The 20888-nt window shown below is 46.1% G+C and overlaps 1 protein-coding gene across 3 annotated transcripts in view; it reads left to right on the forward strand.

The window, feature by feature from the left end:
* The first annotated feature begins 17056 nt into the window (after window positions 1-17056).
* Window positions 17057-20888, forward strand: part of SIAH1 (siah E3 ubiquitin protein ligase 1) — a 19336-nt gene continuing 15504 nt past the window's right edge. Inside the window, exon 1 of one of the 3 annotated variants that reach the window (XM_081806630.1) lies at window positions 17057-17334. The gene's annotated coding sequence lies outside the window, so the exon portion shown is untranslated. Of the gene's footprint in view, window positions 17335-17750; window positions 17983-18029; window positions 18610-20888 lie in introns of those variants that run through there. The other 2 variants (XM_081806628.1, XM_081806629.1) reach the window with 2 other exon arrangements.

The following is a 20888-nucleotide window of genomic DNA, read 5'->3' on the forward strand; positions in this document are numbered from 1 at the left end:
GGGGCCCCTGTGACCCAGCCTCCCTGAGTGAAGGGAGGCAATCTGAGATCTCCAGCCAGGAAAGGAGGTGGAGAAACCTAAATCAGCTGGGAGTTCTGTCAGCTTTCCAGCAGGGCCTGCGTCAACTGGTTTAATGGACTCTTTTGTGCAGCCCCAGCCAGGGTGCAGGAGGGGACAGTATTTATTTGCTTTTTCCTTTCACTACCTGGGCTTCACAAATGCTCATCCTTATATTGACTTTGAGGCCCTCAGTGTCCGGAAATCTATGCTTGCCTATTCCTGTTGCTGTAACAACGAGGTCCTAAAGAGTGCCAGATGCATAATGTCCTGCCTTGTTCCTTAAAGCCCAGTGGGAAAAAAAAATGTGACCACTCAGATCTTATACTTTCTCCAAGAAAAAAAAAAAACCCACTGTAGTTAAGATAGTTTTGTTTTGTTTTTTTTAAAGATTTTATTTATTTATTTGAGAGAGAGAGAGAGAGCACATGAGAGGGGGGAGGGTCAGAGGGAGAAGCAGACTCCCTGCTGAGCAGGGAGCCTGATGCGGGACTCGATCCTGGGCCTCCAGGATCATGACCTGAGCCGAAGGCAGTCGCTTAACCAACTGAGCCACCCAGGTGCCCTGTAGTTAAGATAGTTTTTAAAAAAATCACAAAAAATTGGGGTGCCTGGCTGGCTCAGTCAGTGGAGCATGTGACTCTTGATCTCAGGGTTGTAAGTTCGAGCCCCACATTGGGTGTAGAGAGTACTTAAAAAAATGAAATCTTCAAAAAAAAAAAAAAAAAACCCACCACAAAAAATTTATTTGGAAGCTGCTGAGCAAGGTGCTTCCCACCCTGGCCTTTTGCTTCATGTCTCAACCTGGCTGCTCTCTACCATGGCCTTTAGTCTTGCAGTACTTATCAAGATGGCAAAGGACATCTGGAAACCTGACAATTCTTCCTAACCGCCCCCACCCCACCCAGTACCAAGTACCCAAGTTCAGCGGCAAGAGCTCAATTCTTCACCAAACGAATACCTCACTTTCCTGGGCCCCAAATTTAACAACTTACTGGGGATGTGAAAATACATCTTCACATAACTATTTTGTGCTTTCCACTAACTCTTATTCTATCGGGGCAGGGGATGGGGCAGGAGAAGTTTGCATTATTACTTAGAGGAGGAAACCAAACTGGGTAGAGGAGCCCCAATTTTTTTTTTCTGTGTTTAGGAAATGATTCTGGTTGGCATGTTTAGCCAGCAAGAGGGGCTCCAGGAATTATCTACAAATTGGAGCCTTTTAAATTCTGGAAGACTCTTGAAGATAACCCTAATACAATGATCTCTGATTTTATATTCATAGTCTGTTTTCATCCTGTAAATTCCCTTTAGGGAGTTTAAGAAAGTGTGAACTCAAAGGGAACAGAAAATGGACACATATTCTAAGAAAGTTGCCCAAAACAAAACGAAGATGAAGGAAACGTCCTCTAAAGGTAGGTGTGAAGGCGCCAGAGAGTTTGCGTCCCAGCACAGCCCTGGTCGCATAGACGACCTCCTCACAAACCAGCTTTGATTCCGGCGACATCACCAACCACGCAGAGACAGGCACAGCACCAGTCAGTCTGAAATTACCATCAGGACTCTGGAGTTAAAGCCTATCTCCTTCCATTTTCCGTCATACCTACCTTCCTGCCTTCCTTCATGGAAAATGTTTGAATCTCCTCTGCTGTCTCCAGTGGGGGAAACCAGAGAAGTCACAACGCACGTGTGGTTTAGTGACAGGAACAAGACATACAAACATCTAACAAAGAACAAAAATGAGGGTTGCTGGCCAAATTGTGTCCCTACTGCCTGCCCAAAGGGGCCATAGCATGAGGTCAGTCACTACACAGCTGGGAAGACCTTCCAGAAAGGGCACTCTTTGGATGGGGGCCTCTGAGGAAGCGGATTGGCAGAGAGGTGGCCTTCCTGATAGGAGTGCAATGAGGTATATAGGGGCAGGAATTATCAACTGGGAGTTAGGAGAACCTGGGGTGCGTCTAAGCTGTCTTGAAGTGGGATCTCTATTTGGGGGGCAGGGTGGCCCAGGCTCCTCAAAGCCATCTGGCAATGCTAACAATCTGATTAGTCTACGATTCTGGGATGGGTCAGGAATACAGAGAAGGTAGGAATGAACCTCAGCTGCCAGCCAGCAAGGAAGTGGGGAACTCAGTCCTATAATTGCAAGGGAGTGAATTCTGCCAACAACCTGAATGAGCAAGGAAATGGATTTTCTCCTAGAGCCTCCAGAAAGGTATGTAGCCTGCCAGCACCTTGATTTTAATCCTGTGAGATCCTACCTGACTTCTGACCTACAGAACCACGAGACAATAAATTGGTGGTGTTTTCAGCCACTAAGTGTGTGGTTGTTTCAGCAGCGGGAGGGAAACGACACACTACCTGTGATAGGCTTTGGCCCCTCCTCTGGCCACGCCCCTCAGGGGGTGAGGCGTCTAAGGGGCCACGGAGAAGTGCCCACCTGGAGCCCCGTTTTGGGCCGCACTTCAGCGAGCGGGACCTTGGAATCGCTGTTCAACAGCCCTGGGACCAGTCCTGAGGCTTTGTGCACCTCCTCCCCTTCCTGCCCTCCAGCAGGCGGACAGAACCTCGGGACAACACGGGCTTAGGCAGGTGTTTGGGAGCGCTGTGAGTCCAGAACTGGGATTCTGGGCTACGGTGTCCGCATAGGCACATGTGGGCCCCTTGATGAGAGGCAGAGTGGGGTGGGGGATGGGTGGGGAGAGAAAGAGGTCAGGAGGAGTGCTAAAGGTCAAGCTTGCTGGCTCTGCACTGCTGTGTTCCGGTGTGGGACTCCGGGAAGTCTGCAGATTTTAAATTCGGACCTGGTATTCCAGGTCTTTCTGAGGGCATATTTTCCACATAGGATAGCAGAACATATTTTTGCTAATAGTCTGTTAGCTTGATTTATACTTCTAAATACTTAGACATATGTCTGCGGCCTCCATCTGGGCTCTCAGTCTGGCCCTACAACGATGGGGGCAGGCCTATTGTTGACTTCCTACCTATAGTGACACCCTGCCCCCCATCCCAGGAGTCTCCCCATCACCTTGTTTTATTTTCTCCAGAACATCTAATGTTGTCTGCAATTATTTATGTGCTTGCTTGTATCATCACCGCCCTTCCCCATTAAAATGTAAACTCCAGAGAACAGGTCTGTCTTGCTCAATGCTGTTTAGCCAGCGCCCAGATGAAGTAGGTGCTTAATATTTGTTGGACGAGTGGATGGGCAAGGGCACTGAGGAGGAAGAGCCTTGCAGCTGAGCAGAGGTGTTTCACTTTGCGTGGGGAATTGGGAAACGTGGGTCTTTGTGTACGCTCTGCCACCAAGCCCTCCCCTCTCTGGAGAATTGGAATAGGAGTCCCTGAGGCCTCTTTAAGTTTTACATTTCTAAGATATTCTCGGAAAGGGGGAAACCCTAGTGGTTCCTGGCCAAGAGGCTCCTATTGCTCACTTTATTAATTATCTATGGGTGTCTCTCAAGTTACCCCAAACTTAGCAGCTTGGAACAACACATATAGATTATTAAACAGTTTTTGTGGGTCAGGAATCTGGGAGTGGCTTACCTGGGTGGTTCTGATTCAGGATCTCTTGGGAGGCTGCAGTCAGCTGCGGGCCTGGTCTGCAGTCACCTGACGGCTCACTCACAGAGCTGTTGGCTGGAGGCGTCAGTTCCTTGCTGGCTGTTGGTTATAGGCCTTGATGGCTCAGCAGGTGGACTTCTCCAGAGGGTCACTTGAGTGTTCTCATGCCAAAGTGACTGGACCCCCGAGAGCAAGTGATGCAAAGGAGAGGACAAGAAGGAAAACAATTGCCTTTTTTTTTTTTTTTTTTTTTAAGATTTATTTATTTGAGAAAGAGAGCGGGTCAGGGGGGCAGGGAGCAGAAGGAGAGGGAGAGAGAATGTCAAGCAGAATCCACGCTGACTGTGGAGCCTGATGTGGGGCTTGATCTCACAACCCTGAGATCATGACCTGAGCCAAAAACCAAGAGTCGGTCGCCTAACCGATTAAGCCACCCAGGCGCCCCCAAATGCCTTTCCCTACCCTGTGTTGGACATGACACACCATAGCTTTTGTCTTATTTGTTAGAAATGAGTCACCAAGTCCAACCCACACTGAAAGGCTGCAGGATTAAGCGCCACTTTTTGAAAGAAAGTATATTTGTAGATATGGTTTTAAGCCATCACACTGATAGACAGGTCTCTCTTCCTTGCAAAGGCTAACCTTCCTCCCTGCTCTTTTCCCCGTCACCTCTTGCTTGTCTTGGGTCTTTGAGTCTCTCAACCATTTTCTCTCTACATTGCTTCTCCTCTTTTCTCTGGCCACAGAAGTACACAGATCTGTAGCATTCTTAGAAGTCCCTTTCACTCCTGGTTCTGTGATCTGTCCCTTCAATGGGCCCTCCTCCTCTGCTCTCTTGATCTCACTCCTCTGCTGGCTTCCCCGCCTTCCCCTCTCCCAACATGGACATTCCCTGATGCCCTTTTGTTTCTCTGTATCCTCTTGCCCCTGAACAGCTCATTGGCTCCCATGATTTTAACCATCCCCTCTAGGAAGATGATACCCCAAAACATACTACTCTCTCCGGTTCCATTCCCAAATTTCCTCCTGTCTGCTTCATTTCTCCATCTGGACACCTCACCAACCATTCAGCTTGCCCTGTCTACATTTAGCACTCCCTCCCACCATCTGCTCATCCTCCCCCAATCACCTACAGTCAAAACCTGAGGTACCCTGACCTCTCCCTCTCTCTCATCTCACACGCAGCATCACTAACTGAGTATGAGAACCTATGAATCGATCTGCCTCCAGTACCCAGTCCAGTCCTTCCTGCTCAGCATGCCCAGACCATGCTAGTACACCAGGGGCTCTGAGTATGTTACCCTCCCTGCTCAGAAACTTTCAAGGGCTCCTCTTGGTTACAGACAGAGGAGTGGACTCTTCCTCTGGTCTCACAGTATGTGAGGTTATGGGCTTTGATGTTTCACCTGCAATAGGCTTGAAATCCCAAGACCTGAGATGAAATCTTACATGTGTCACTACTGATGCGACGCTGGGCAAGTTGCTTCACCTCTCTGAGCCTGTGTTTTCTTATCTCCTGAAGTGAAACAGCATTATTTCCAATCAAGTGTCTTGAAGATTAAATAAAATAATATATATAAAGTACTTACCCTTGTTCACCTTAAATCTCAGGCTACGTTGTAGCTGCTATCAGCCCATATAAAGGTGCTTAGCAAAAAGTGCCTGCCTCAAAGCAGGTGCTCAGCAAATCAGTGCTTTCCCAAGGTGTCACTTGAGTGTGTACTGCTGGTGTTACTTTTATTTTAAAATGATTTGTTCCGGTTGCCTTTCATTTATAACAAGTGACGGGACTCCCAAGTGTATATGTTAATGCATTTACTCTATATGCGAAGTTGGCAAACATTTTCTGTAAAGGGCTAGAGAGTGAATATTTTGGACTAGGCGGGTCACACATGGTCTGTGTCACAGCTATTCAACTCTGCTGTGTTATAGCACAAAAGGAGCCATAGACCACGTGTGACTAAATGGGTATGACTGTGTCCAAAAAAAAACTTTATCAGTGGGCACTAAAATTTGGATTTCATACAGTTTTCACATGTCACCTAATATTCTTCTTCTGATTTTTTCCCCCCAACCATTTAAAAATTTAAAGACTATTCTTAGCTGGTGGGCTATACAGAAACAGATGGTGGGGTGGATTTGGTCTGTGGGGTAGATTTGGTATAGTTATTTGGCTATTTATCTTACTTAAAATCAAGGTTCTTGAGTTCTGAGACCTTATCTAGCTAGGATCCTACAGGGCCTGGCGCATAGCAGGCCCTCATTTGCTGACCCCTGATACAGAGTGTTCATTAAATTTACACAGGGGCACCTGGCTGGCTCAGTCGGTAAAGCATGCAACTCTTGATCTTGGGGTTGTGAGTTTGAGCCCCATGTTGGGTGTAGACATTACTTAAAATAAAATCTTAAAAAAATTTACATAACAGTGAATTGATTTAAGAATGATGTGAAGTAGAGAAGAATACAGATGATATGTGGATCTGGAGAATATTTTGACAGTGGTACAAGAATAAGTTGGGGCTTATAAACACATCAATAGGTGTTTATTGTCCATAAAGCTGAACAATCTGGTTTAGCCTAACTGTCCAGCTGGACCTCTTCGAGGCCCAGCCAAACTGGGCTTCTGTTTCCCCACACACACCCTGCACATTTCCCAGTCCTTCGGTCTGGAATAACCCCTCTGAGTTGTTTTTACTGACAGTACTTCTGACACCAAATGTGTGGGATTTTTCCAGACTAACAACCAGTTCAACTCTCCAGACACCTACTGGATGTCTTACAGTTCATTCAATTCTGACATGAAGTACCTGGTTTAAGGGCTCAGTCCCACAAGAATGCCCTCATTTCAGATACTGGTTGCAAGGAATGAGTGCCAAGGTACCCACACTTCTATCTGACTTGGCTGCAAAGTAGGGGGTTCCCACAACCCCTCCTTTCAGGTTCAACAACTTGCTCAAATTTGTTGAACCTGAAAGGAGGGGTTGCTTGACCCTACTTTGAGGTTATGGGCTTTGATGTTTCACCTGCAATAGGCTTGAAATCCCAAGACCTGAGATGAAATCTTACATGTGTCACTACTGATGTGACTGACCCTGGGCAAGTTGCTTCACCTCTCTGAGCCTGTGTTTCTGTGAGACCAGCAATGCCCAAATCATGACCACCCTGATCATGGAACTCAGGAAAGTGCTGTACTTACCATTCCCAGCTTATTAGAAAGGATACAAAAGAATAACCAGATGGAGCGGTATGTAGGGTGAGGAATAGAAGGGTCTAGAGCACAGGAACTTCTGTCAGGGACAAAGATTATATATATATATATAATATAGTATATATATATATACTATATATATAGTATATATAATATAATATATAATATATAATAATATAACATAATATATATTATTATATATAGTCTTTTTATATCATGATATCACACCTTCCCATTATGCTCATTAAAATCACGTCCTTGAAGGGCCACGTTAAATACCAACCCTGTCAAAACCTGCGAGCGATTCCTCCCTACCCCCACAAATGCTATTTTCCCTTCTCTGCTCCTTCTCTTCATGCCCTTTTCTCTCAGCAATGGCTTGTTGGCACCTCCATTATTGTATTATAGTTATTTGGCTATTTATCTTACTTAAAATCAAGGTTCTTGAGGTCTGGGACCTTATCTAGCTAGGATCCCACAGGGCCTGGCACATAGCAGGCCCTCAGAAAGCATTTCTTGAATGTTGTTTCCTTGAATTGAAAATAGGCTTTGACGTTATTCTGGCCCCTGCATAACTGACGTAATGGAGTGCAAGAGATCAGCTAGTCTAAAATGTAGTAAATGGAGCAGGCCTGGTGGGAGGCTAAGGAGGGGAAAGGCCTGGGGGGCCCGGGGCCGGCAGAGAGTCTGGTTTGGTCTGGAAGGTGGCATGGCTCGTCTGTATTCGTGACACCTTTGGCAGGAAGCGGGCCTGAACAGAGACAAAAGTAGGGCTTCTCAGAGCTTCCCACGCATCCGAGAGGCTGAGCAAAGAGCACAGTGAAATTCAGCTGCTGGTTCCCTCTGGGCCTCAAGAGAGGTCTGAGAAGGGCCTCATGATACACATCGTGCCCCAGTTCCACGGAGTGAATCAGGCTCTGAAGCAATTGGCAATCGGCCTTAATCACGAGCCACATCTTGCAGGTTCTGGACAGACGAGCTTTGTCATTTCTCTGAGGGTATCTCTGCCATTTGTCTCCCAGGCTCCGAGCAGCAACCCCCCCACCCCCCGCCCCATCTAGCCCTGATGAGATGGCAATTTAAACCGCTCCGATTAGCAGGTTTCATTAGGTAAGAAGGACCGATTAAGCAACAGCGGCCCAAATAACCTTCGTGGTACAGACACTTTTTCGAAGCCAGTGGAAGTCTTGCCAAATTAAAGAATGTCAGGATGAGATACTATGAATATCAGTTTCCTTCTCTTTGGCAGTGGAGAGGATTAATTAAATGCTTGTGAAGTGCTTTGAAAGTTTAAGCTGTTAAGAATTATTGTTCTGTGTAATAGGGAAAAAATAGAATTCTTGGCTCATTAAAGCGGTAATGTTGTAAGCTTGGGTGCTCTTCTCTGGGTATCTTTGAGAGCTACATTTTTATTAAAAGAAAGAAAGAGGAGAAATGTGTCTATGAATACACATTACACGTGCTGGAAAGTCAGCTGGGTTTATCAGTGTTTCTGTTGACTAGGAGATGAACTGCAAGAAGCTGTTTCTTATTGACTACCAAAGAGACAGTTACGAAGAAGCAATTGTTCAAATGTGTGGGGACAGCCTCCCTAAAATATTAGCAGACAGGCATTTGCTTTCTCTCGAGGGACGAAAAGGCTGTGAGATTCTGTGCATGCAAACACGCAGCTCAGTGAGCTTTGATGGTCTCTTCCATCTTAACATGACTAAACCAGGCAGACATCCCTCTGCCTTCACTCTGTTGGCAGATTGGCCCAGGGACATTTTTTGCTTTGTTTCCAGATGTTCTGTGATATCTGAAAGGGCGCCATCCTCCGTGGGCTCTCACTTCTCTTTCCATCTTTATTGACTGAGGACTTACACTTCCTTTCACGTCTGTACGAGCTTCCTAGGGCTGCTGTAGCAAATGACTGTAAAGTCAATGGCTTCAAACAACACAAATGGATCTTCTTACAGTTCTGGAGGTCAGAAGTCTAAAATCAGTCTCACTGGGGCTCACGCCAAGGTATCGGCAAGGCTGGTTCCTTCTGGAGGCTCCAGGGGAGAATCTGTTTCCCTGCCTTTTCAGCTTTCTGGAGGCCGCCTGCGTTTCCTGGCTCCGGGCTCTTTCCCAGCACCACCCTGATCTCTGCTTCTGTCCTCACATGTCCTTCTCTCTGACTCTCCTGCTTGCCTCTTTCCTGTTTAAAAGACCCTTGTGATTATATTGGATCTACTGGGACAGTCCAGGATGATCTCCTCTCAAGATCCTCAACTCAACCCCCATCTGCAGAGTCCTTTTTGTCCTGTAAGGGGACACAGTCACAGTTCTGGAGATTAGCTTATGGGTGTTTGCGGGGCTGTTATTCTGTCTGCTGCCATGCCCATCCCCCAGCCCCTTTCTGTTGTTTTCTGTCTACCCCAGGCAAGCCCTGTCCTAAATGTTTCAAGTGGATTCACTCATTTAATCTTCACAACCACCCTCGAACAGAGGTCTGTTATTATAGATGAGCAAACTAAGGCAAAAAGGTTAAATTACTTGCCTAGTGTCTCTAACTTAGTACCATCTAGAACTCAGAGATTTTGTCCTTAAAGACTTTTCATTGTCTTTATTGCTTTTAATTATAAAAGCAACACAATACAGGTGAATAAAGGGGACACCTGGGTGGCTCAGTCAGTTAAGCATCCGACTCTAGATTTTGGCTCAGGTCATGATCTTAGGGTGCTGAGATTGAGCCCCGTGTCGGGCTCCACTCTCAGCACAGTCTGCTTGTCCCTCTCCCTCCTCCTCAGCTCCTCCTCCAGCTCATGCATTCTCTCTCTCCCCCTCTCAAATAAATAAATAAATAAAATATTTTTAAAAATAATAATTCAAATGAAAGCCAGTCTCCCTCTCCTCCACAACATCTTCATCTGGATCCCCTGCTCCTAGTGGCCCTCTGCAATTTTAGTGCTTCTAGTAGTCACCACTATACCCTACATGTTATACACATGCCTTAATTTTTTAACTAACATATAGTTGTATGTAGTTGTCTAGATAACATATACTTTTATTAATTCTAAAATTATTAAAATGAGAATCCTGAATTTAAAAAGAATTCATGGGTAAACCCCTAGAGATCAGCTAACTTAGTTGAAACACACAGGCACAGAGCAAAGAGCAAAGGTTTTGGAGCCCCGAGGACCTGGTTGCTAACTTTCACTCCACCACTTATTAGTGCATGACCTGGAAAAAACTACTTACCCTCTCCTGAATTTCAGTTCCCTCATCCTGAAAATGTATCCTTCATACATACTCTTAGTTGTAAATGAAGTAACCTGTACTTTAAGCAAGTTAGGAGTTCAATAAATGCTAGTTCTTCCAAGAAAGAAGGAAAAGGTATCTGCTAACAATGAGTGAAAACATGGACCAAAAAAATGGTAAATAGATTCTGTTGGCAGCCAGAGTTTTTCTTTTTTTTTTAAGATTTTATTTATTTATTTGAGAGAGAGAGTGAGAGAGAGCACAAGCAGGGTGGAGGGGAGGGGAGGGGTAGAGGGAGAAGCAGACTCCCCTCTGAGCAGGGAGCCCGATTTAGGACTCCATCCCAGGGCACTGGGATCATGACCCGAGCCGAAGGCAGATACTCAACCGACTGAGCCACTCAGGCCCCGGCAGCCAGAGTTTTTATGGACATCATCCTTGTCTCATATTTCTTCGCTTAATGAAAATTTTGAGGGCTCTCTCTGTGCCAGGCACTGTGCTAGGTCTTCATGGGGACACAATGGTGAATGTGTCATGCCCCTGCCTTCCAAAGGCGTATTGTACTCCTTAGCACGTAACAGGAGCTCAACATATAATTTTTATTTTTATTATTTATTTATTTATTTATTTTAAAGATTTTACTTCTTTATTTGACAGAGAGAGAGAGAGCACAAACAGGGGGAGTGGCAGGCAGAGGCAGAGAGAGAAGCAGGCTCCCCGCAGAGCAAAGGAAGCCTGATGTGGGACTCGTTCCCAGGACCCTGGGATCATGACCTGAGCCGAAGGCAGTCGCTTAACCAACTGAGCCACCCAGGCGCCCCTCAACGTGTAATTTTTAAAGAGGCTAAATCCTGATGACTATAAAGAAAAGATTTGGATCCTTGGAAATGATTGTGTATTGCGAGGTGGGGGTTGTGGAGAAGAGGCAAGGGTGGGCAGGGATTAGAGCCAAAGCACTAGGACTTGCCACCATGCCCATCCCAATTAGTATACTAATTGCATTTCATTGATTTAAGGCTGACATTTGGAAAGTAATTGTTGTTAATATCACCTACTCCCACAGACCACCAGGTGCATTCGAGCCTACATGATTTTTCTAGCTTCTTGCAAAATTTAGTGTCTAGCATGTCATCTTTTTCCTGAAGAAATAGATTAAATTCAAGGAGAAAACAGTGGTGGGCAAATGCATTTTCTGACCATTTCAGCTTTTGGGAACTTTCTACAGTTAGTCCCAGTCACCTTTTTGGATGTTCATGCTGTGTCTCCAATTTTTTCTCCACCATGTTTGGCAGAATTTATTTTGGATGCTGTTTAAGACGTTCACTATCCAGACAGTGAATGACTGGCAACAGCTGTGTCTGATAAAGAAAACATTGTTTCTGCTCTGCTTCAGGCATGTCTGACATGTTGGGGACCTGCTTTCCTTTGCAAAGCTGATAGGAATCTATTTGGGGAGGGAGGAGTGCCTCCCGGTTTCAGGCCAAGAAATGTTCTCCGTTTGGCTAGCAGCAGAGCTAAGCTTGGAAGGACATGCTAACGTCTTCAGAGCTATCCACCTAAGCTGAATGGTAAATGGGTATTGATGGTCTAACATAAGAGCTGTTAGTGGTAGTTTCCTGGGCAGGAGATATCTATGATTACCTGGAAACAAACAGCCCATCAGCGATCCAGAAGTGATGGGTTTGGTCTTGTGAACTGGTCTGTTGTAAAACGACTATATTGACGTTAGACACTTGAAAACATCTTTACTGTCTTAAACTAGTTTTGCCCACTTTGACAATGTTATCTGGGATTGTGTATATTCCATGCAAAGGAAAATTTCCTTTGACTATTTAGAAGACAGTCTGTGTTCCTTGAATGACACACATTCATCAAATGAGTCAGTGAATTAGTAGAGGCTTGATGGAAGAGAAATTTGAAATATGGGCCTTCCAAAAATTCAGGGATTGCAGAGACCTATTCAGAAATCTACTAATTAGAGCAGCAGTAGGACAAGGACTAAACAAAGGCAGGATTTGTGCTTTGGGAAAAGGGCACTGGTAACTGGGGGAAGGGAAGGCTATGCGAAGTGAGGCTAAAGCTTTGTGCTTTTGGGAGCATTTGGAAAGTTACTATAGCATTGTATGGTACTGGAGGGATGATATGGAGTATATCTGATATATATAAATATATATCTGTATATCTGATATATATAATATATAACAATATAAAATATATGTAATTTGAATATATATAATTTGAGTTCATGTTTCTTCTTTCTTTCTTTCTTTCTTTTTTTTTTAGAGAGGGAGAGAGAGAGAGGAGGGGAGGAGGGAGAGTTAGAATCTTAAGCGGGCTCCTCGCTGTGCGTGTGGGGCTCAATCTCACAACCCTGAGATGGTGACCTGAGCCGAAATCAAGAGTCAGATGCTTAACCGACTGAGCCCACCCAGGTGCCCCTTGAATTCGTGTTTTGGTTTTTTTTTTTAATGTTTAAAAAATTTTTATTTTTTAGAGAGAGAGCCAGGGGTGGGGAGGGGCAGAGAGAGAGACAGGGAGAGAGAGAATCTCAAGCAGGCTCTATGGTCAGCACAGAGCCCAAAGTGGGGCTTGATTCCACAACCCCAAGATCACAACCTGAGCTGAAGTCAAGAGTTGGTCACTCAACCAACTGAGCTACCCAGGCGCCCCTGAGTTCATGTTTTTTTGTTTTTAAAGATTTTATTTATTTGACAGAGAGAGATAAAAAGGGAATACAAGCATGGGGGAGCTGGAGAGGGAGAAGCAGGCTCCCCGCTGAGCAGGGAGCCGGATGTGGGGCTGGATCCCAGGACGCTGGGATCATGACCCCAGCAGAAGGCAGATGCTTAACGACCGAGCCACCCAGGCGCCCCTGAATTTGTGTTTCTTAAATTAAGTACACTGGTGTGCCCAGAGATCTGGCTAAACAGGTGTGTCTGAGTGCTTTTAATTCATGGAACAGTTTAAAAATAGCGGTGAGGAAGAGTGTGTTTGCATGTGTATATTTTTAGAGAATTCCCATGTGAAGGAAATAATGATATCTAATTTTGAACGTGGTTTAATTGTTAAAAATCATGTACCAATAGAGTAAGTCAAAACACATTCTACTTATTCTACCTGCTCCTACTTCATCTCTTGGGTAGAGTCTCGCCAGGCACCATGAAAAGACTAATTGTCATTGTTATCTGACCTATATTAAGTATCAAGTTGTTATGAATTCATACAAGATCCCAAAGTATAGATGTGTTGTCAGTGTCTGATTTATTCGTAAGTAGGAAAGAGGAAAATCAAGTTGCTTACTTTCACCAGAGCACTTACAAGGGGTCAGCTACGGGACTAGCACTTTATGTCCCATTGGAGTAGATGGAATTGTCATTTGATGTGATTTGAGGGGGATAGGAAGGCTCCCTACCCTGAAATATTTTCCCCACATGGCCTGAAAATATCCAGCACTCATCCCGAAGTATCATCAAGTAGAGCACTACTGGGATTGGCTTTACAGTTTATCAAACACTTTTCTACAGATTAACTGTCCCGGAAGTAGAGCTGTCTTTCTATTCAGAAACAGATGCCTAATTACTTCACAATTGGGCTATTTTCCTTCAAAGGTTTCACATTTATAGTAGTGATGTGCGTGCCCCACCTATCCTCCATTCATACCTCCAGTAGGAACGAACTAAATCAGATTGAACCCTTCCTAAATCTGGTTAAGATTAGTGGAGATGAAATTAATCAAATGAGATTAGTTTTGCATAAGCAGGAAGCAGGAGAAGGAAGAAGTAATTTTGACTCTTCTAGCAGAGAGTGGGCGCCAACCAAGTCAAGGAAGGCAAGTGTGAAAATTCCAGGGGCAGAAGTTGCTTCTGAGCGGCTGACGTAAAATTTTCAACAATTCGAGATTGGTGTGTGGTGTCTCCAGGGAACACTTTGTCCTGGGAACCCCTGCAGCTTAAAAGAATCTACCAGTTAATAAGGTGACTTCCCTCCTGTCAGCAGTGGGCCAGGTGAGACTGTTATTTTCAGATGGACAAAATGCTGTTGGAGAAAAGAAGGGACAGGGATATGAGGGAGCCCAAAATTGGATTCTGGCAAAGCAGGGTATTTGGAACTTTGTCATATTGGCAAGTTTTCTTTGGTTAATGCCCATTGTACTGTTTGCAGAGGCCAAGATGTTCTGGGGAGCAATAGTCCAGTGCTTCTCTTCCCCCTTAGATCCAGAAATTGATCACTTGTATCCTTTACAATCCCATATGAGGCCACGTGACTATTCCTAATGCATCACCTGTGAACATGGAAAAGTTACCTCCAAACTGGAGGGAAACTGAACTTTGTTGACCTTATAACTCCCCCAACCTCCAAAAATATGTGAGAGGAAACTGCAGTTTAAATAATGTAATTAGGAATACTATAAAATTATATTTTGTGCAAGTACTGGTGGGCATTTATATGTACATACCTGGTATGGGATTGTATAAACACATAATGTAGACCATAATTTATGGGCAATTCAAAGGATTTTTAAGGGTTATTTTGATTACACTTATATTTTTCTTTATGGGTAAAGTTTAGAACTTAACCCTGGAAAGATGTGACGCCTCGGCTCTTTGTTCTTCTTCACATCCTATCCTCCCTAAATCTAACAGATTTCACTCCAGATCCAACTGTCTGTCCGACACCCTCCTCAACACGCTCTTTGCCACCTTTTGGTTCAGGCCGTCACTTCTTGCCTAGACAGAAGTGTGCTCCCTAGTCAGCCTTCACTCATTTTGGCCAATCTCCTCAGCCAAGCCCTACATCCCTATCACATTCAGTCTTGGACATTCTCTTTTGTGATTGTGCCTTCATATATTTTACCACAGCTTGGAAAGCCTTTCCATCTTCCTCTGGACAACTCTTACCCATAAGCCAAGGCCCGGTTCCGACTTTATCCCTCAATGAATCCTTTCTTGGCCTCACCAGTCTTTGAAGTATTATTCATTACATAATTTGGATACCTTGGCCCACCAAGCCCATCTCTGTCTGTACCTCATCGACTTCATCATTGTCTGTACCATATTCCTGTGCCTTGTGCCCCATTGGTCCCTTCCCTGTTCCCCCAAGGGAAAAAACCCACAGTAGAGACTGGTTTTCAGTTCCTGCAACAGGGCAGGCTTCTTACCGTACAAGGCTTTCCTCTGAAATGCTTTTCCTTTTACTCAGGTCTTCCACTTACCCACAACCTGGTTAATTTCTTCTAAAATTTCGGTTCTTACTCAGTCACCTATCCTATATTATCTATCTGGCCAGTTAAATACCTTCTTGGCATCAGGCACCTTTTTCTTTCTTTTGTAACATTTTTCACAGTGGTAGTTATATATTTGTGAGGTTGATTAATGTTTGTGTACCCCATTGGATACTCTGAAAACAGGACTAGTGTCTCTGTATTCTTAGAACCTAGCACTGTGCCTGACATTGGTGAAATGAATGAAGAATAAATAAGTGAATGTCTCCCTGACTAGGTAAGCTCCATGCGTGTCCAAGCACAGTGTATGACAGAACATATTAGAATTGCTATGTAGGTATTTATTGTCGAAGGAGTGAATGATATAACACCAATAATAACTGTACATAACTCACCCAAGTTCATCTGACTTGGGCTTTGGGGACCAGCATATTAGTAGTGTATTGGTAGTACAGCTTGCAGCTAAGAACAAGTGTGGTCTTTTACTTTCCCAACCTCAAGAAACGCTGGCTCTGCTAATGGTTGCAGAGAAAGACAGCAAGCACAATAAGCAAAATATTAGGCTGAGGAGTAGAGGTATCAACACACAACACTCTACACATTTGTTGAGAAGCCAGAAATTAGCAGCTTGCATCAGTATCTAAAATAACTTTGTGTCTTTGGCTTTGGAGCTCAAACTTTGAGTGTGTTCTCAGTGGAGTGCTTACATTAAAAACTTACCAGCCAAGGGCGCCTGGGTGGCTCAGTTGGTTAGGCGACTGCCTTCGGCTCAGGTCATGATCCTGGAGTCCCTGGATCGAGTCCCGCATCGGGCTCCCCGCTCAGCGGGGAGTCTGCTTCTCCCTCTGACCCTCCTCCCTCTCATGCTCTCTGTCTCAAATAAATAAATAAAATCTTAAAAAAAAAAAAAAACTTACCAGCCAAAAAGCTTTCCTATTGGTGAGGAGTTTGCAGATAATGGAAGGACTACTCCCTGGATGGTTTCTAGTATCTTATGTAAAAAGTACCTTTTAAGTTTTCACATAGAATAGTATTTTTATGGAGGCTCTTACATGGAAATCCAGTTTGTAAATGTTCTCAGACACTGGCATTTGCTCAGATATATACGTTGTACCCATCAAAGAACTGTGAATGGTATTTTCCTTTTATTTTTTATTTAAAAAGAAACGCAGAGTCCCACGAGTGAGACTTCCAGATGAGTGAGGACACAGGGGGCAAAGGCGTGCTTTCCATACTACCTATTTGTCAGCTAAAATAAGCCTTTGAAACTCGTCCCGCTTTCGCTGAAGCGCGGCTCAAACCTAAGGGAGGGGCTTGGACTTCTCATTTAGGGGTGGGGTCCCGGTCGGTGCCCATCGCAGCCGGTTTCTTTCCCTTTGGGAAAGAGTGGAGTTAGGAAGGGCCGGTGGAGGCGCTGTGTGAAACCAGCAAACCAGACCCGACGGGCCGAAAATAGGAGGCGAGGGCGCAGGACGACCAGTTGGGCGGCGGAACAAAGCCCCGCGGGGGGCGCGCGACCAGAGTTCCGTGACGCGGCAGGCAAGCGCCAACTTCTCCCCGGCAGGGACAGTTGCAGGGAAGAACGTGACGTGCCCGCGTTTGTTGGGCGCGAGCTGTTAGTCACAGCAACGGTAGCCGAAGAGCCGAAGCGCCAACCGCCACCCTCGAACACCCGCACCGCGATGCCCGCGCGGGTCGCCGCCGGCCGGGCGAGCGCCTCTGCGCTTGCGCGCCCGCGGGAAGCCCCGCCCCCTCCGGGCTGCCGGCGCGCGGGGCCGCGCCTCCTCATGGCGGCCGCCGCAGTGTGTGGTATTTAGCGGGGGCGCGCGGCGGGCTCGAGGACGCGCGAAACGGCGGCGGCGGCGGCGGCGGCCAGGGGGGAGCCGGAGCGGCCGTTGCGGGGCGCGCTCTCGAGCGGTGGCGGCGGCGGCCCAGGGTGTCCCGTCGGTGCCGGCACAGGGAAGAGGCGGTGGCGCTGCCCGCGGTGGCGGGGGTTGGCGGCGGCGACGGAGCGCGTTTGAGCCAGGACCGGGGTCCGAGGCGCGCTCTCCGCCTACAGGTAAGTGGGGCCCGGCCTGGAGGGAGGAGCCGGCCGCGAGGGGCTCTCCGGGAGGAGGACGCCCAGGCCCGGTAATGGCGGCGGGCGGGAAGGGCGGTGGGGCCGGGGTGCGCCGCCCGGGCCGGGGCGCGGGCAGCCCCCGGCGCCGGGCGCCTTTGTCTCGGCCCGAGCCCGGCCGCCCGGCCGAGCGCCGCCCCCCGCCCCTCCCCTCCCCTCTTCGGCCCTGCCCGCCGCCGCGAGCCGGCTCGCCCCCGCCCCCGGCGCCCCGGGCCCGGCAGGCCCGCGGCGGGGGTCGGCCCTGCGCGCCCGGGCGAGGGCGGGGGAGGGCCTCCCGGCCGCCCGGCCCGGCCCCCGCGCACCCGGGAGGCGGGCCCGGCCGAGGGAGGCGTCGGGCGCTCCCGGCGCCCGGGTGCCGGCCTTTGTTGTGAAGGGTCCCGGGGTGTGCGGCCAACATGGCGGAGGTCAGCTGAGTGCGGGCAGTGGCCGGCTCTTCGCTCCGGCCCCTCCCGGCGCCGCCCGGGGCCCAGGGGCCGGCCGGGGCGACTTGGTCGTCCTTGGCCTCCTCTGCCTGCCCGCGACCCCGGGAGCGGCTGTCCCCGATGGCGCTGCGTTCATGCTCCCGCTCCCGGCCTTAGCCTTCATTGTGCGGTGGGAAGAATACAGCCTCCTCCCTTGTTTATGTCGTTAGAGAGAAGATCGCGTGAACGGCTTGCCAGGGAAGCCCCAGCTTTTTATTGTAAACCTTGGTTTTCCTAGGCTTCATTTGTCGGGTAGTTTGGGGGCCTTTCTCGAGTCTCTGAGATTATAACTTAGGAATGTGAGTAACCTGGGCCACAGCGTTGCGTAGGTTTTTCTTTCCCCATTCCTGGAAAGATTCAGAATTTGTTTGCTCTGACATCCAGAGAAGTCCCAGTTTGTGTGTTCGGAAAATCACATTGTATAGCTGATTTCTCAAAGTCACAGAAGCCGTGAGCCTGGATGTAGGGCAGCGATCGGACTGCCTGTTCCTAGCAGTTGAATATTTACCATTTCCAGATAAGCGGCATGTCAAGGGTAAATTGTTAACTCTTTTCAGCAGTTGAACGTTGGGAGCATGGACTCTGAAGTCCGTCCTGCCCCACCGGTTTGTGACCTTGGGCAAGATGCTTAACCTCTCTGTGCTTCATTTTCCTTATCTGCAAAATGGGTGTAATGACAGTACCTACCTCCTAGGATTGGTGGGAGAACTGATGAGATGATAATAGGTGAAGGGCTTGGAGCAGTGGCAGGCCCATGGTAAGTGCTTAATAAATGTTTGCTGCTAGGGCTATTATTTAGTAAGTAATCTTAGGAGTTTATCTTGGCATGATGAATATGTTGGAAGTGCACAGACCAGAATATGTGAAATCACATTGTACATCGTTAGTGCTTGGGTTTTTTTTTTTTTTTAAACTGCATTTTGTTAGTTGTACAGAATGAAAATAAGAGATTTAGATGATAAATGGACAGGCACTCTTGAGATAATGGCATTTGGAAATTTATATAGTAAGGGATTTGGATAGGTCTTGTGGGGTCTGGAATTTAAAAAATCAAAGTGATTAAATGAAGTTTCCTTTTAGCACTTTTACATTTATGGATCAGTTAGCTTCCAAGGACTTGGCGTTAACTAACCTGGAAAAGTGGAACCGTGAATCCCTTTGAGTGTTAGGTGTGTCTGGTGTTACCACCTCTTTTAGACATAAGGGCAGAGCAAAGTGTAGTGTTGTGATAAATGGTCTGATAATTTTATCAGGGAGTTACTGGCTCAAATTGTGGAGGAGAGGGTATTGATTAGCCTTTAGGAGAACTTTGTGACAAGTAGATTTTTGAGACTTAAAGTGCATTATACAAATTGTGTAATTTTTCATTCTTGAAATTACAGAAACTTGTGCTCTGAAATGGTTAGTTGCAACCCTAAAGTTTGCTTAGCCAAAATCTTTTCTTTAGATATAGAATTGGTGCAAATGCTCCCTGTTGGCATCTTTCCAGCATAATTCAGTAACATTTATTAATATTTTAAACAAGTAGAGTATAATTAATAGATACGGAACTTTTCATGGTAAGTATTCCACAAACGACAAATTCAGAAATTTAATTCGGGCGCCTGGGTGGCTCAGATGGTTAAGCGTCTGCCTTCGGCTCAGGTCATGATCTCAGGGTCCTGGGATCGAGTCCCGCATCGGGCTTCCTGCTCCTTGGGAGCCTGCTTCTCCCTCTGCCTCTCTCTCTCTCTCTCTGTCTCTCATGAATAAATAAATAAAATCTTTAAAAAAAAAAAAAGAAATTTAATTCACTATAGCTTAATATCTGTTCCCTCTGAGCTTTGGGAAGTTCTTATAAAATTGATGTAGAGCAGTATTCTTTAATATCTAATTGAAGGAATGTTATAATTAGGCTAAAACTAATTGGAGTGGGGCGCCTGGGTGGCTCATTCGTTAAGCGTCTGCCTTCGGCTCAGGTCATGATCCCGGGGTCCTGGGATCGAGCAAGCCCCTTGTCAAGCCCCTCATGGGGCTCCCTGCTCGGCAGGGAGCCTGCTTCTCCCTCTCCCACTCCCCCTACTTGTGTTCCCTCTATCACTGTGTCTCTCTCTGTCAAATAAAATCTTTAAAAAATAAAATAAAACTAATTGGAGTTATAAAGAAAATACCTAGCTATGACAGCAGTGACATAATGTGAAGACTGGGACTTTATTTTTAGTATATACAGTGTTTTGAAAACAAGTTTTATATAATGAGAGCAACAGTAAGTTTAGTAACACTGCAAAGTGACCCCTTAAATTGTGTTTTAAAGCTGCTGATTTATTCAGTTTCCAAAGATTGTAGGTTTTTCTTTATATGTTTAAAGAGATGTTACAGACTTTTGGCTGTAATTATGGAATTTCCATACACTGTAAATGTTTAAGTTCTGAATATTTTTCGTATACACCCCCCCTACAAACGAAACCAATATATGAAAACCTCAGACTTCCCATCCCTCTCTGCCTCCCTTCTTCCCCCAAGAAACAACTGGGGATAAATTTTCCTCTTTTATAATAGTAAGATCCTTAATCATTTCTTTTAAATAGTGGTTTTTCTAAAGCACTCTAAATTATTTGGTTTTCCGTGGCTATAATTATTAGATCATCTGATGCATAAGGGCAAGAATTGTGTTTTGTATTCCTATATCCTCAGTGCCTAACACTCAATACATACTTGTTTCCTGACCTACTGCTATCTATAATCCTGATAACACTCTAGACACATGTATTGTCTTGCCTGCAGGTAATTTTTTTTAAATGAATTTATTTTTTAGAGCAGTTTTAGATTCAGTAGGAAGATTGACTAGAAGGTACGGAGATTTCCCATATTCACCCTGCCCCCAGTCATGCATAGCTCCCCCATTGTCAGTAGTTCTCCACCAGAGTAGTACATTTGTTACAGTTTGATGTACCTGGATTGACACATCATTATCACCCAAAGTCCCTGGTTTACATAATGGTTCAGTCTTGGTGTTCTGCATTAGGAATTCTGACAAATGCATGATGAATGCTATAT

This window comes from Leptonychotes weddellii, chromosome 16 (genome assembly GCF_054177405.1).
Source record: "Leptonychotes weddellii isolate Sample4059 chromosome 16, ASM5417740v2, whole genome shotgun sequence".
In the NCBI taxonomy this organism is placed as follows: domain Eukaryota; kingdom Metazoa; phylum Chordata; class Mammalia; order Carnivora; family Phocidae; genus Leptonychotes; species Leptonychotes weddellii.